Below are 16,518 nucleotides of genomic sequence, written 5' to 3'. Positions count from 1 at the left end.
TTCTAGTTTCTGGACTGCAATCAGTGTTGACTTTTATTTGTAACCTTAGGTTTGTGAAGATGGTTATTGTGCTTTGAGTAGACTCTATCGCTTTGTGTTGTGTTGATGCCCTTATCAGACAATTATCCAAATATGGGAATATCATGATCCCATGTTTGTGTAAATGTGCTGCCACGACTTCTAAGATGTTTGAAAAAAAAACCCTTGAGGCGGCGGACAGTCCGAAGGGAAGTAATTTTTATTGGAAGTGTTGTTTTCCTAGGTGACCCTTAGGAACCTTCTGTGTGATAGCTGGATTGTTATATGAGACCTGGAGATTGACAGCAGAGCGCCAATCCCCCAGTTCTAGCACTGGAAGTATAGCTGCTAATGTCATCATTTTGAAATGTTGGGTTTTGACAAATTTGTTGAGTCTTCTTAGATATAGAATGGGCCTCCATTCACCTGTCTTTTTCTGTGTTAGAAAGTAATGTGAATAAAACCCCTTCCCGCTGTACTCTGGTGGTATTGGTTCTACTGCACCTAGGTTTATAGAGTGGTTTACTTCCTGTTGCAGCACGTACTCGAGAGGGGGGGGGGGTGTCTGAAGCAGGACAGGGAGGGCGGGTGGGTAGATCAGATGGAGATAAAAGGGCTGGAGTAACCAGTCTTGATAATTGTCAAAACCCATTTGTCTGTTGTGATGGTCTGCCAGAATTGGAAAAAGGGTGACAGTTGCTCTCTAAATGGAGATGCCCAGGAGGCCCAGGACCCATAGGAAAGGAAAAGGGTGCTCAGCACCCACTGGGACGGTGGGGGTGATTAGCTGTTGGTAGAAGCCACAGATCAGCTATTTCACCCATGGACTGTGGCTGCAGTTTATCTTTCGCCACCCGCCTGGCCACTGATTAGGTATTTGATTTAATCAGTGCAATTAACTCAATCAGCTGTGAAGTGCTGTTTCCTTGGCTAGGCTAGGCCTAGTGCTGCAGAGGGGGTGGGGGTGGTTTGGAAAATTGGGCACCCCAAGCCTCAGCCTCCTGACCCTGCTGCCCATGGATGCTCCCGCCCCCGGGAGTCCCGATCCTGCCCTGCTGCCCATGTCTCTCCATCCACTGTCCCGATGGCAAGGGCAGGATCGAGACTGCTGTGAGTGAGGGGGGGTTCATGTCCTGGAACAGTCTGTCATCTCCTGCCCCTGCCACCCATTGAACCCCCCCCCCCCCCCCCACAGTCCCGCTCCTGCCTTGCCACTCCCATGGTCTGCCCCCGCGGCTCCCCCCTGCAGTCCTGGAGGCAACAGGGGCAGGATTGGGACTGCTTGGGTGGTGCTGTGTCCTGGCACAGCCTGCCACCTCCTGCCCCTGTGCGACCCTGTGGGGGGATGGAGCCAGGGTAGGGCACCCACCAGCAAAACTAAAAGTCAGCATATATGATGACGTGTGTTTCCAATGTTATAATTTGTGGGTGTCTCATGCTCTCAACCACACCCTGAAAATTGCTGTCTCGAGGTAGATTGTTGAGATGTCGAAGGGTGATTTGGTCGTTATCTGATTTGTATCTGTTTATGACATTGGTCATATTGTCTCTGTGGCTGTGTAGAATCTCTGTGTGTAATAAGTACTTGCTTTGATTCTTTTTATTTACAGGTGTATAGATGCCCAGCAATTTTAGATTTGCCCTTGAATCCTTCAAAGTATGAAGGGATTTGTCAGGTTTTGCCATGAATCATTTTGGGCCTTCAAATGGCAGATCTTCTACCTTCAACTGCACCTCTCTGGGGAGCCCCCAGAAATGTAGCCATGATGCATGGCACATGACTGCTGATGAGCATGCTGCCTTGTCTGCAGCATCGAGTGAAGCCTGCAGTGCTGTCCTGGCTAGGAGATGACCTTCAGTGGTGTTGGCCCTGAACAGTTCTTTTTTTATCATCTCCCAAGCTATCAATAAATTCTGCCAGTTTTAGAAAAAAATCACATGTTGTATATTTTGATAAAAGGGCCTCGTAATTTGTTATCCAGAATTTTATAGTTGAGGATGGGTAGGTCTTATTCCTGAAGATGTCTAGTTTCTTCCAGTCTTTGTCAGTGAGGGTTGTCCTGTTATGAAATTGATTTCCCTCTCGTTTACTGCATCTACTACTAAGGAATTTGGTGTGGGGGTCGTGACCAAGAATTTGCTTCCGTTGGAGGGAATATAGTATTTTTTGTCTAACCCCTTGCACGATGGCTATGCTGTTGCTGGTGTCTGCCAGATGGTTTTGGTATATTAGGTTTCATGAGAGCATTGTTAATCGGCAGTGCTATCTTTGCTGGGGTAGATGTTTGGAGAATGTCCAGCAGTTTGTGTTGAGACTCAGGTACTTCTTCCAAGGATATTTATAGGGACTCTGCCACCCTTAGAGGCACATGGACAGCTAAAGTGGAGCACCTACAGAGACACTGTTCAAAGAAGACGTTGCTAGCTACAGGCCACTGGGGATTGGCTACAGAGCTAATTATTCCTAGGGAATGGACAGAAGTCAAAGATGAAGTCAGGGCAGATGAGGAGATCTGGCCATGTTGGGAAAATTGAGGGACTAGAATGGGAGGCAAAGAAGGAGAAAGGTATGGATTTGAACGTTTTTTTTAATCGCTTCAGCTAGGCATCCACATTTCTGGGAGATGCTCCAAACTTTGTAACTCTTTGAAGTCCTCTGGCCCTAATTTTATTATTCATGCTGAGTTTGAAAGTGGTACAGAAAAAAAGCAGCAACTCAGAATAAATTTCAATAATGAGACTATGAGACGCTTTATTTTTTTTATTAGTAATGAATTATCTTTAAAAGGTAACTAACAAAAAGATTTACTTTATAATAGACCTTAGAACTCTGCATTAGGTGATGTATTTCAGGTTACTAAATTTCTTTTGGTTTCAGAAAACTAGATTTTTTCCTAAGTAGTCATGTGCTAAATCCTACAGTCCTTACCCATTTAAAATATCCATTGAAGTCTATAAGAATTTTTCCTGAATAGGGAATTCAGGATTGGACCCAAAATTAGGAAACCTCCTGACCAAAACAAGCTGTTAATGAGCAGAAATGTTGGAAAGTGAAGGTATTGCAATTACTATTCCTGAAGGGAGAATTTGGCACTTGGTATTCATTCTAGGTACTGAAGTGCTGCTGATAACCTGTAGACTTCCCTTTGGAGATCATTCCTGCTGTTCTCTTTTGTATAAGGCTAATGAAGGGGTAGATGTCACAAAGTGTAGTTCTTACTCTCCTGGAGCTTCAGCCTGTAGAATTATGAGTTAGTGGAAGCTATATTATTACCTTCAGCAGTAAACTCCCTTAAAAAAAAATCTTATGTGCCCTGACTGCACAATGAACCTAAAAAAATTGGCATGAAGAGGCAGATTTGTTAAGTAGAATTTTGATTGGTTTCAAATTTCTACTCTCACTCATTCTGAACACTGCCCTCTCCTCCCAGCGCAAATACGAAGCATTGAGGGAGTGAAGTCAGAATTTTAAATCCTAGAGCATAACAAACTGATTTAATCAGCCAAAAGCATGTTGATAAAATGGTCAAGTAGATTACATTAACTTTCCCTACTTGTGTTTGTATGAGCAAAACTGTTTGGTCCTATGAGTAGTACTTGTCAGTACCATGTTCATAGTTACACATCACAAATACCAGTACTGTATTATATATCACAAGTACATATTACTTATAAATAATCATTGTTCAGCTTCCTGTAAACATTGTACACTTCATATAAGATTGGAACACTTTCAGAGGACTTCTAAAGAGTAGGCTACACATATACTCATTTCCCATTAAGACAATGAATGCATGGGGCTGGATTAATGGAAATGTAAATGCTGTTAACAAGATGTGGCAACCTGTGTACAAGCCCCTTTAATATATTGTGCATGTTTCTGCAGCTCACAAGCCCAATATATTGTAAACATAAATTATTAAGTCTCATACAGACAAAAACAGTCTCCCAGAGGGGGGGGTTTGATGATTGGAGCATGAGGATAGTGGGGAAAGGATTATGTGGTGGGGCACATTGCTCTGAAAGAGGAGTTTAGTATGTAGAAGGAGAAGTATGTTTTACATATAGGGATCTTATTTTATAACAAGCCATAATAGTAAGAAATAAATTACTGTGCATCCATATTTTTCATCTGTCCACCCTTCTATTTCCCTACCTAGTCTTCAGAGCTACCAGCTCTCACAAAGTTGTATTGTTCTTTTTAATGGTTCTCATGATCTCTTGATGGTCCAATGGCCATCTTGCAAACATTTGCCCTTAAACAAAATGGCTGCTGTCTTCCATTATATACAAAAGGACTGAGATCACAAGTTGTCCTCAGTCAAGACGGCTGCCCTTTGAGCTCTATGGTTTGGAAACTATAAAGAGGTTAGGAGAGCATGGGGAGCAAGAGGGAGACTGAATAGGGAGATGGGGACGTACAGAAATGTGGAGAGCAGGTCTGAGTTTTGGAGAAAATTGGGTGTAGTCAGCTGCCCAGCCAGCTAAACATAAATGGGGTGTTTCTGGTCACTGCTGCTATGAGTGGTAGACCCAACATTTTACACAGTCATAACATTTAGAGGCTGATCCCCTTAAGAGAATGCATGGTTACAATTTTATGTCCTTTCATTGAATTATGCTGAATATAACAGTTCAATTCCCATTCATCTCATGTGACCTCCTGGATAATGTCTTCTGTTACTGCCCGTGACTCACATTCAGCCAGTATTTGGGAGAAGAGGAGTGTGCATGCTGAGAAAGAATTGAAACGAGCACCCTACAGTAGGGTGAGGATGTGAAAGAAATGTCACCAGCTGAACCATTATTTGGGAGACAAAAGAAACAGCCTTTTAAAAACTGGGTCTCTTGTGCTATCACTTCAGGTCCCCGCATCAAGATAGGGCCTTAGGTCTGGGTCTAATGGTAACAGCACCTTGGTCTCCATCAATACAGCCAGTAGCACAAATATCACTTTTATTCAAGGTGGCCAATATTACATCAGCTTTAAAATACCAACTGTAATTAATTTTTTTAAAAAGCAAATACATTTCACAGTTTATTGATGCTGAGAATTGCTTCTTGCTAGATGACCTTCCAGATTGCTACGCTGCGTAAAATAGATCATTTTTCTTAAGGGTTATAATGTGAATCTGCAGACGTATCAAACCTCCATTATCTAAGCCCTTCAGGCTATCCTTTTAAGGTTACCTATTGTAACCACACTCTGTAGTTGGTTTTTGGCTTAACTGCAAGCTTCCATAAATTTGTGGGTTCAATTCACAATCTGAATATTCTTTTAAGGCCGGTTTTGTCTGAGAGTTATATTTATTATACTCAGTCATTAACATTAAATTGCTAATGGAGTTATTCATCTTGGGAACTACTAATGCAGCACATAGCCTTCTTTCTGATTCCGTGATTATCATCAGATAGTTCAGTCTCAGACATAGTTAGGGCTCAGCATTGAATAATGTTGTCCATTAGCTTTAAATTGATAATAGACCACTATGTATGTAAAACATGTGTCTTTTATCTTAACATCAATTTCTAATAGCCAATGCAATGACACCCCAATTCAAAAGGAAAAAAAAAAAAAGGAAAATAAATGCTACTGGTACTGCTTTGATTAGCTGATGAACATTAGAAGGACTTAAATTAATTAGAGATGTCTCAAGTACTTCCATAAAGAATTTGTAGAATATAAACCCAGAAGGGCCCATTGTGTTCATCTAGTCTGCCCTCCTGCCTAACAAAGGCTATAGGATTGCCCTGAATTAATTTCAGTTTGAACTAGAACATATATTTTAGAAAAACCATGCAATCCTGCTTTTAAAATGTCCAGTGAGGGAGAATCAACCATAGCCCTTGGTAAATTGTGAAGACTGAGCCTTCCCCTCCAATCTTCTTTTCTGAAGTCTAAACAAGTCCAGTTTTTTAAACCTTTCCTCATATGTCAGGTTTTTCTAAACATTTTTGTTGCTTTCTTCTGGACTTTGTCTGTCTTTCCTAAAGCATCGCACCCAAAATTGGGCACAGTACCCCAGCTGGGTTATCAGTGCTGAGAAGAACAATTACCTCCTGCATTTTACATACGCCACTCCTCTTAATTCATCCCAGAATGAGATTAGCCTTTTTCTGAAATTGCATCACAATGCTAGCTCAAATTCTATTTGTGATCCACTATAAGCCCCGGCTCCTTTTCTGTAGTAGTATTGCCTAGCCAGTTCTTTTACTATTTTGTATATTTGCATTTGATGTCTTTCCCCCTAAATGTAGTACTTTGCACTTGTCTTTACTACATTTCATCTTGTTGATTTCAGAACAATTCTCCAATTTATCAAGGGCATTTTGAATGCTAAACCTGTCCTCCAAAGTGCTTTCAATCCCTCTCAGCTTGGCATTATCTACATATTTTATAAGCCTACTCTTTACCTAAATATCTAAGTCATTAATGAAAATGTTGACTAGTATTTGATCCAGGACAAACCCCTGCAGGGCCCTACTAGATATAGCCACCCAGTTTGCCAGCGAACAATTGATAATTACTCAGAATATGGTTTTTCAATCAGTTGTGTACTGACCTTATAGTAATGATGTCATCTAGAGCACATTTTCCTAGTTCGATTATGAGACTGTTATGTGCAACTGTGTCAAAAGCCTTACTAGAAACAAGATATATCAAGGCTACTGCTTCCCCCATTCACAAGGCCAGTAATCCTGTCAAAAAAAGAAATTAGGTTGGTTTGGCATGATTTGTTCTTGACAAAACCCATGCTGGGTATTACTTATCACCTTGTTACCTACCCATGGTGGGTTTCTCTTATGACTAAGGAGAAACAAAAATATTGTGCAGGTTTCCCTGTCCTCTCTGATAAGAGTGGTTAGGGGAACTGTGGATTTTGGAGATCTGCAGAGATGTAAGTCCCAGACTGTGTGGAGGCAGCAGTTTATGGCTCTAGACCCTCTCATAGCAGCAGAACACCCAATGGAGACATCCTGCCATTGGCAGAAACCTCTCTGCTGTGCATCAGCAAGGAGGAGAAACTAGAATTAGATAATACAGCTCGTAGTCCAATTTCTCAGTTTTATTCTATTATTGTTAGTTAAATAACTCCCTTTATTCCTGGGGTTTCACAACCTTCTGCCTATGGTGAGGGTGTATATGATCTGTTGAGAATACAGTTCAAATCTCGCTGAGCCATCATAGCAGCTCAGTTTAAAATTAAAACTTTCAAAATATGTAACAATGAACAGAGAAGTTCATAACAAACATCTCTGTAGTCATATTTGATTCAGTTTACTGTAGCCATGGAAATAAATATTTCCTGTTTGTTTAAAGATGCCCTGTTCTATAGCGAGCTGGAATTGAGATGTACAGATGAGTATTTTGGCATATAGATAAGAAAGTATTGAATAGACGTTAGAAAGGCAATGTTTCTGCTTCGATACTGAGCATTCATTACAGGCTTTGGATGAGGTCAAGAATGAGAAGAATATGCTCTAAATCCACACACACACACACACACACGTATATATATACATTTATAACATTTAATAAGCTGGGCATTTCTCTTCTTTTACAGTCCAGGCAACCTGTAAAAAAGAAGTGAACTGTGCAGTCAGTCAAAATTGAAAGGGAAAGGATAATATAATACAACACACTGCTACCTTCACTCCCTGTACTGGACATTATTATTTTGATGTCTGGTTCAAGTCAAAGAGATTATAATGAGGACAGAAAATGACACATCATGAAAGGACACTTACAGCAGTGATGTCAACCAAAAGAAAAATGATACACACTAATTCAGGTCTTGTGTCAATCTTAAGATTGTCACAATGTATTTTTCAAATATAGTAATTGAGGAACGACAGTATAATTCTTAGTTTTTTAAAATAGAAAGTGCCACCACATTTCATATTTTGCTGTTTCAAAAAGTGTTTATGCCAGTTGTGTGATTCTTTTCTTGCTTCATTAAGGTATTCAGTTTTCAAGGGATTTTTTAAAATTAATTATACATCTTTATTTTATGTTCTTGAAAAGAAAAAAAACTCCTATTTTTTAAAACAGAGGTTATACTTTCAAGATCATTTTGTTTATCTTTAAAATTACTGCTGTTGGAAATAGATAAATCTTTCAACAGGTCAAAAGCATGAAAATTCAGATGAAAGAATGGCAAGAGAAAAAAAGTTTTTTGCCACATTATTAGTAGCTCTTTGTCCCTGAGAAAAGCCATCTGTAGATGGCCAGCTTGGATGAACCCAATGAAGACTACACAGAGATATAGTAAATTTCTCAGCCCTATGATGGTAATTAATTTTATAACAAATAACAACAGTATATGAAGAGAGACAAGGTGGGTGAAGTAATATCTTGTATTGGACCAACTTCTGTTGGTGAGAGAGACAAGCTCAAAAGCTTATACAGAGCTCTTCTTCAGGTCACTTGGTGAAAGCTTGTCTCAGACCGACAAAAGTTGGTCCAATACAAGATATTACCTCACCTGCCTTATCTCTCTAATATCCTAGGACTGACATGGCTACAACGACACTGAATAATACATGATGAAAGCAGTTATGCAGTTTAACAGATATTTGTGTAGGTGATGTTTAGACAGGGCCTATGCGCAACTTTAACAGTCCAATGAGTTTCAGTCTTGGACACAGTGAGTCCTAATGCACAATGCTGTACTACTATATGGCAGTGAGGCCAGAAAATTGTCAGTCCTTCACACTTCACAGTGGGAACAATGAACTTTAATTCATATTTCTTGTACAGCTCTTCAAAGCATGACAACATGTTTTAACTGTTGCTGCAGTACTAGGGGATTGCCTTCAGCTCAACCACTTGCTGTGTTCTAATGACCTTGCCTACTTAATCATAACTGGAAGTCAAGTGACTTTTACGGGACATGAATTTTAATTAGCCTTCAAATTAATTGTGAGGGTACTTTGTCTAGAATTCCTCTGATTGTGATAATTAATTGGCTGTCATAGGCCAGCCTCCTGTCTTGCAGAGTCCATTGAACAGCTTCTTTTCAAATATTTATAAAGATGTTTTGGTACACATCACTGAAAGCTACATTAATATTTAAATTTCAAGTGAAATTAGGATAACCTCTGTCAGATAAAACATAGAGGATGTTGTAAATCATAAAAGGCTTAAATTTAGCAGTTTATGAAATGTATTTTATTAATGTCCATCAAGACTACAAAAAAAAAAATCTTACCTCCCATCAATACATGAAACAATCTAAATTAAAGCAAATGGCTACAGATTAATTAATCAAATGGAAATGCTACTAAGGAAGATACATGGAAGAGGTACAAATTGTTTTGACTAGTAGAACTTTAAAGAAGATAAGACTAGCTAGATTTATTCAGCAAAATTGTCCCACAATCTTCAGTTAAACACTTTTATTTATTTTCATCTAAAATTGACAGCTGATACAGCACAAACTAACACAAAATGTAAACTGCAATTGTGCTTTGCTTTTTTTAAAAAAAAAAAGTATTCCGCTTGTAAGAAGCTTTCCAGTACCTAGTCAAAAAAAATCAGACATTCCTATTCGGAAAGACAAGGAGGGACATTGCATCTGTAAATTGCCAATCACATCTCTGGTACTATGAGAGCTGGGAAATAATTGTCAAAATGTTCTCCAAATAACTGACCTCCATAGCATAAATATTTGACAAGGAATTTATCATTCCAGACTTGTAGTTGACCAAATAGTTAAAAAGAATCCACCAACATTGTATTTAAAAACAGTGCACAGATAATTAAAGAAATTACTTGATCATATAAATAATAAAGTGATTGTAATTGCTATGAACAGAAACATATGCAGATCGACTACAGTATTGTGGGCCAGAAGGGAGCTAAAAAACTTGAGTACAACCCACTGTATTACAATTGACTGTATTCATTAATAGCCCGTGGAAGAGGACAGAATAGAATTGTGTGTTAGAATCCTGTTAATATCTCTCTCATTAACACCATCATAGTTAAGCTGCAGCAACAGAATGAAGAATTCAAATTGAAGTATAGCCATAAGCAGCACTAATGGGTGAAATCCTGGACCCCCCCTCTTGAAGTCAATGTGACATTTGTCACTGGTTTCAACAGGGCCAGTATTTCACCGTATTTGTGTTTTGAGAATGCCATTGTCTCTTTCACTGAAGCCACTGAAGATGTGGTGTTCTCGTCCATCCACCCCACTGAAGGAAAGGCCCAGTTAGGGAGCATCGTATTGCGGAAGTAAATGTGTGGTTACACAGGTGGTATCGGAGAGAGGGTTTTGGATTCTTCACCCATGGGACATTGTTCAAGGAAGAAGAATTGCTAGGCGCCACCTAACAAAGAGAGGGAAGTGCAGCTTCACTGGCAGGTTGGCTAACCTAGTGCAGAGGGATTTAAACTAGGTTTGCTGGGGGACGGGGACCTAAGCCTGGAGGGCAGTGGGACACCAGAAGGAAGTACAAGGAGGAGGGTGCAACAGGGGAGGCCTCCTCATTCGTACTGAGAAAGTAGGGAAATCGGCTAGGTATCTTAGGTGCCTGTACACGAATGCAAGAAGCCTGGGAAACAAGCAGGAGGCACTGGCAGTCCTGGCACAGTCAAGGAACTATGATGTGATTGGAATAACTGATACTAGGTGGGGTAACTCACACAACTGGAGCAACTCACATGGATGGGTATAAACTGTTCAGGAAGGACAAGCAGGGGAGAAAAGATGGAGGAGTTGCATTGTATGGAAGAAAGAAATATGATTGCACAGAGCTCCAGTATGAAACTGGAAAAGAGCCTGTTGAGAGAGCCTGTTGAGTCTGGTTAAGTTTAGAGGTGAGCGCAATAAGGGTGGGTGCCTGTTATAGACCACCAAACCAGGAGGATGAGGTAGATGAGGCTTTCTTCAGACTGCTAATGAAAGTTTCCAGCTCATAGGACCTGGTTCTCATGGGGGGACATCAATCACCCTGACATCTGCTGGGAGAGCAATATAGCAGAGCACAGACAACTTGACTTTACACGTTACCACTTGACTTTAGCAAAGCTTGCTACGGTCTCCCACAGTATCCTTATCAGCAAGTTAAGGACATATGGGTTGGATGCATGAACCATAAGATGGACAGAAAGCTGGCTAGATCATCAGGCACAACAGTTAGTGATCAATTACTCGAAGTCTAGTTGGCAGCCAATAACAAGTGGAGTGCCCTAGCAGTCATTGCTGGGGGCTGGTTTTGGTCAACATCTTCATTAATAATCTGGAGGATGGGGTGAATTGCATCCTCAGCAAATTCGCAGATGAAACTAAGCTGGGTGTGGTGGTAGATACACTGGAGGGTAGGGATAGGAGACAGAGTGACCTAGACAAAGTGGAGGATTGGGCCAAAAGAAATCTGATGAGGTTCAACAAGGACAAGTGGAGAGTCCTGCACTTATGAGGGAAGAATCTCATGAACTGCTACAGACTGGGGACCGAATGGCTAGGCAGCAGTTCTGCAGAAAAGGACCTGGGAATTACAGTGGACAAGAAGCTGGAAATGAGTCAACAGTGTGTCCTCATTGCCAAGAACACTAATGGCATATTGGGCTGCATTAGTAGAAGCGTTGCCAGCAGATCAAGGAAGTGATTATTCCCCTCTACTCGGCACTGATGAGGCCACATATCGAGTATTGTGTCCAGTTTTGGGTCCCCCACTATAGAAAGGATGTGGACAAATTGGAAAGAGTCCAGCGGAGGGCAAGAAAAATGATTAGGGGACTGGAGCACATGACTTATGAGGAGCAGCTAAGGGAACTAGGCTTTTTTTAGTCTGTAGAAGAGAAGGATGGAGCTAAGCTGTTCTCGTTGGTAGTAGATGACAGAACTAGGAGCAATGGTCTCAAATTGCAGTGGGGGAGGTCTAGTTTGAATATTAGGAAAAACATTTTCACTAGGAGGGTGGTAAAGCACTGGAATGGCTTACCTAGGGAGCTGGTGGAATCTCCATCCTTACAGGTTTTTAAGGCCCAGCTTGACAAAGCCCTGGCTGTAATGATTTAGTTCGGGTTGGTCCTGCTTTGAGCAGGGGATTGGATTAGCTGACCTCCTGAGGTCCCTTCCAACCCTAATCTTCTATGATGATCTGAGGAAGTTAGACGAGAACTAAGTACAAATATAGAAGGGCGTAAGCACTTTTAACTCATGTGTTTATTTTAATTTTCTAAACCACAGAATGAAAGTTTGGTGCTGCTCTGTAACGTGAAACATGTAATTCTTCTTCAAATCTTTGTCCACGTATTCTACTACTAGTGTGCATACACCCCAGGCCATGGTACTGGAATCTGTTGGAACAGTTGTGTCCATGGAGGCCATGTTTGTGCTCTGCATGCCCTCTGTGTATAGCTGAGTATATAAAAGGTGGACTAGATGCAATTGCCCTCCAGTTCCTTTTGACCTGTGGTATAATCCTAAACTATAGCATCTCCCCATGAGCCTGGCCCTCTATTCCTGGCCCCATCCTGCATTTTAACCCCATCTCCATGCTGTGGTAGGTGGGGCCATTCTGCCTCCACTACATCACTGCTTCTTACCACTCGGGCTGAGAGATGTAATCCTTGTAGTGTCCAGGTCTCTGTGTTTTGGGTGATTGTTTCCTCTCTGGTTAGTTCTTAGTGTTCTAGTTATAATTAGTTAGATTTAGCTAGTTTACGCCTGTTGGAGTGTGGGGTGGGAAGGAAAAGTAGGGAGGTGTCCTATGCTGGAACTCCTGGACATGGCAGAGCAAAATCTGCAGGATTCAAATCCTGGCCCTTCTCTGAGGTAGCTGTTTCCATTAATGACAGATGCACTAAGTTAATCTTCTGCTCTGGTGAAGCACATATAGACCACTTGTCTTGTATATGTCATTCCTTATTGAAAATAACCCAAAAAGCAAGGGAGTCCCCCTGAATCTTTTCCTCTCAGTGGTCGATGACAGCCTCCTCAGTTCCTGAGGGGGAGAAGACTGCCAAACTTGATGTGACACTTTCTCAGGGTGCCCAGGACTGTAAGTTAGCATGTTACCCCCACCCTGCCTCAGCCAGGGAGGGACTTGCTGGTGATAAACTGGGTATCAGTTCCTCTGACACTCCCAGTCCCCGTGGAGGCTGAGAGTTGTCCACCCGAGCTCTGGCTGTGGAGGCTGTGGTCTGTGGTGTTGCCCCAGGGCACAGGGCAGATGCTGAAGAGGATAATTTCTCTGTGACAGACTCACAGCCTTACCTATAATGTCCAGCCCCTGTCGCTATTTACTCACAGTAACTATCCAGTCCACTATTCCCAAGGGCACACAGCTTGAGTGGTACAATTCAGGATCAGGTCCTTTATAACACCACAGCCATTTTGACTCTATACCTTGTTAATTTAAACTTTCAATCTGTGTCTTGGTTTAAATGGACAGATTTCCATTTCTATGCTTATTTCACAGTACATGTATATTTTTAAGTCAGCATTCTAACAAAAGTATGGAAACAAACCAGTGGACATTTAATTATTTTCCAGGAGGCATCTGTTTCATTACTCAGATTAACCAATTTATTTACAACAAAACAAAACAAACATAATGACCACTATTTGTAGCCTTTATCAGTGTGGCTAGCCATGAAGTAATTCCAAGGAAACAGACTATCTGGTACTTTTGGCCTTTTTCATACTTTCCTTGACACCTCCCCTGGCTGTTTCAGACCCCTATATCTCCACCTATATACATATATACATATATATATATATATGTGAAACTGAATTTTTAATCAGCAAGTGTATCCTGGGCTCCTATTCATTATGTGCATATATAGACATACCCCATATATATATATGAAAAAAGGAATTTTGCTACTAAGAATCCACCATCCTTTACTTTCCAAAAAGCTTTTTTCTCCAAAATCAGAGACTAATTCAACATCCTATTAAGGATTCTAGAAAGCATAGCCCAGCAAGCCTTTTCCTGTTCTGTATTAACTATTATCATTAAGAACTCAGCTACAGGGCATCCAAAACACAATATGCATGTATTAATATGTGCAGCTATCTATAATGGAGGAAGCTGGCACAAGAAAGTAAAATGACCTTTTATGCTGCCTCACAAACTGGGCCCTAAATTCAAAACCCTTAGTTTCTTCATCTTCTTTATGCCGCTTTTCCTGGTTAGAGTTGCGGTGGCAGCATGGAGAGAAGGGACGACCAGACTTCCCTTTCCTCCACAACAGGTTCCAGCTCCTCCTGGGTGATTATCTGACGTCCCCAGGCCAGTAGGGAAATATAAACCCTCCAGCGTGTCTTGGGTCAGCCTTGGGCCCCCTCCCAGTGGGACATGCTCGGTATAGTTCCAAAGGAAGCCGTTCAGGAAGCATCCTTATCAGGTGCCCAAACCACCTCTTGATCCAGAGGAATAGCAGCTTGCCCAAATCACCAAGCCCTTCACCCTATCTTGGAGAGTCAGTTCAGCCACCCTGTGGAGAAACCTCATTTCCACCACATGTAACTGTGATCTTGTTCTTTTGGTCATTACCCAAAGTTCATTTTATTTTCAAATTTATTTTCTTCACCACTATATTTCACAAATGCAGATGTGATAACCATGTATTGAATTATCATTTACCTCTGGCAAGCAAACCTATTCTTTGCCCACTGTTCCACCTCCCCAAGACTAGTTCCAGAATTCCAAACCCCAAAACAGCTTCAAAGAGATGTGCCTATAGCTTGAAAGGCAAGATTCAACCCTCAGCTATTTTTTAAATACATAAACATGCCATGACTTTAAGGTTGATGACCTTAAGGACTTTTTACTTGAGACAGAGGGATTTCCGGTTTCCAAGTGGGACCCAGCACTTGCTTCTAAGCCTTGGAAGGGCAGGGATGGGCAATACTGAATCCTGGACTGGTCATGGATTGAAGATTTGAGTCGTCTCTCGTGCACACACACACACATACCCAAAGCATGGGGGCTGCTTTTTCCATGATAAATTCATTCTATATGAAACACGATGGTTGCATTTTGCATTTATATATTGCACTCATTGCAAGTTACAACAGAGAGATTTATAACTGTGCATCACAAAACCACAACACCAATGATATACCTGAGATACATCAAAGACATAAACTCCCTCTTACATTTCAACAACAACCATCCATCCATTAACTCCACTGAAATATTCCCACACTAGCATCAACTTCCTGGAATCTACAATCAGCATTCAACAATAGAGCCCTACAGACAACTGTAAGAAATCCTCAGATCACCACACCTATCTCCACAGATCCAGTAACCACCCAAACACACCAAGAAATCCATTAGCTACAGTCATGCACTCAGATACAACAGAATATACTCCAAGAAGAAGGACACTCCATCAGAGAGGTAGGTCTTATCATAGAACAGGCCACTCAAATACCTTGAGAGAACCTGCTTCAAAACAGAAATAACACCCCCCATCCTGACTGCATACTCCTAGTTGTCACCTACGATGGGACACATTTGGAATATCATTAAACAATTTCAGCCTATACTCCATGGGGACCACATCCTGAAATAACTCTTTCCTGAGCCCCCTCTTCTGGCCTTTAAAGAACCCTCCCACCCTTGTCAAACTCATCAAAAGCAAGTTCCACACAGACCAGGACTCACCAACTGAGTGTGGCACCAGAAACTGACAGAATAACAGATGCAAAACCTGAAGACAAATCTCCACTGTTAGGATGATTAATTTCCCCCACGACAGACCTTTCAAGATCCATAGATCCTACATGTGGCTATCGCAATCTGTGGTGTGCCTCATCCAGTGCACTAAATGCCCCAATACCAACTATTTGGGTGCAACCAGATAGCCACTACGCTCTTGAATTAACTCACATAGAAAAAAGATCAAATACAAAAACACCATATCACCTGTGGGTGGACACTTTTCACAAATATATCACTCTGTCCTCTCAGTCCTCAATCTCAAAGGAAATCTGCACAGCACCTTCAAAAGATGAGTCTGGGTGTTTAAATTCATAACTTTGCTAGACACTAAAAATTATAGAATGAATAGAGACACTGGATTTATGGTTTCTTAAAAACATCTATAATCTTCTAATAACCCTCCCCCTCACCTACTGCCTTGCCCCCCCTTCCTTTTCCCCCTATGACTGGAGGGGTGTTAATGGGCCACTTCACCTTGAATGGCCCTTTAACATTCATGTTAACTATATATCCTAAAGAATGTGTTTCACTTTGTAATTAGCAGTGACATTCTGAGGGTATGAGTACACGGACTACACTGCAGGGATCGATGCAGCTGTGGAGACCCGCTCAATCGATCCCGGAAGAACTCTCCAGTCAATGCAATTAATCCACTCCCTTGAAAGGAGTAAGACTGCGTCAACCAGAGGGCGTCTCCTGTTGACACAGCACAGTGGAGACATCACTCTACAGCAATATAAGTAAGTAGATGGGAGATACGCAAGCTACATTATGTCAGTGGCAGTGTAGACCAGGCCTGAGGAAGAGCTC

This window comes from Emydura macquarii, unplaced genomic scaffold, assembly GCF_026122565.2.
Source record: "Emydura macquarii macquarii isolate MOO-44397 ecotype Brisbane River unplaced genomic scaffold, CSIRO-AGI_Emac_v2 contig_1253, whole genome shotgun sequence".
In the NCBI taxonomy this organism is placed as follows: domain Eukaryota; kingdom Metazoa; phylum Chordata; order Testudines; family Chelidae; genus Emydura; species Emydura macquarii.
This window is presented reverse-complemented; position numbering follows the sequence as displayed.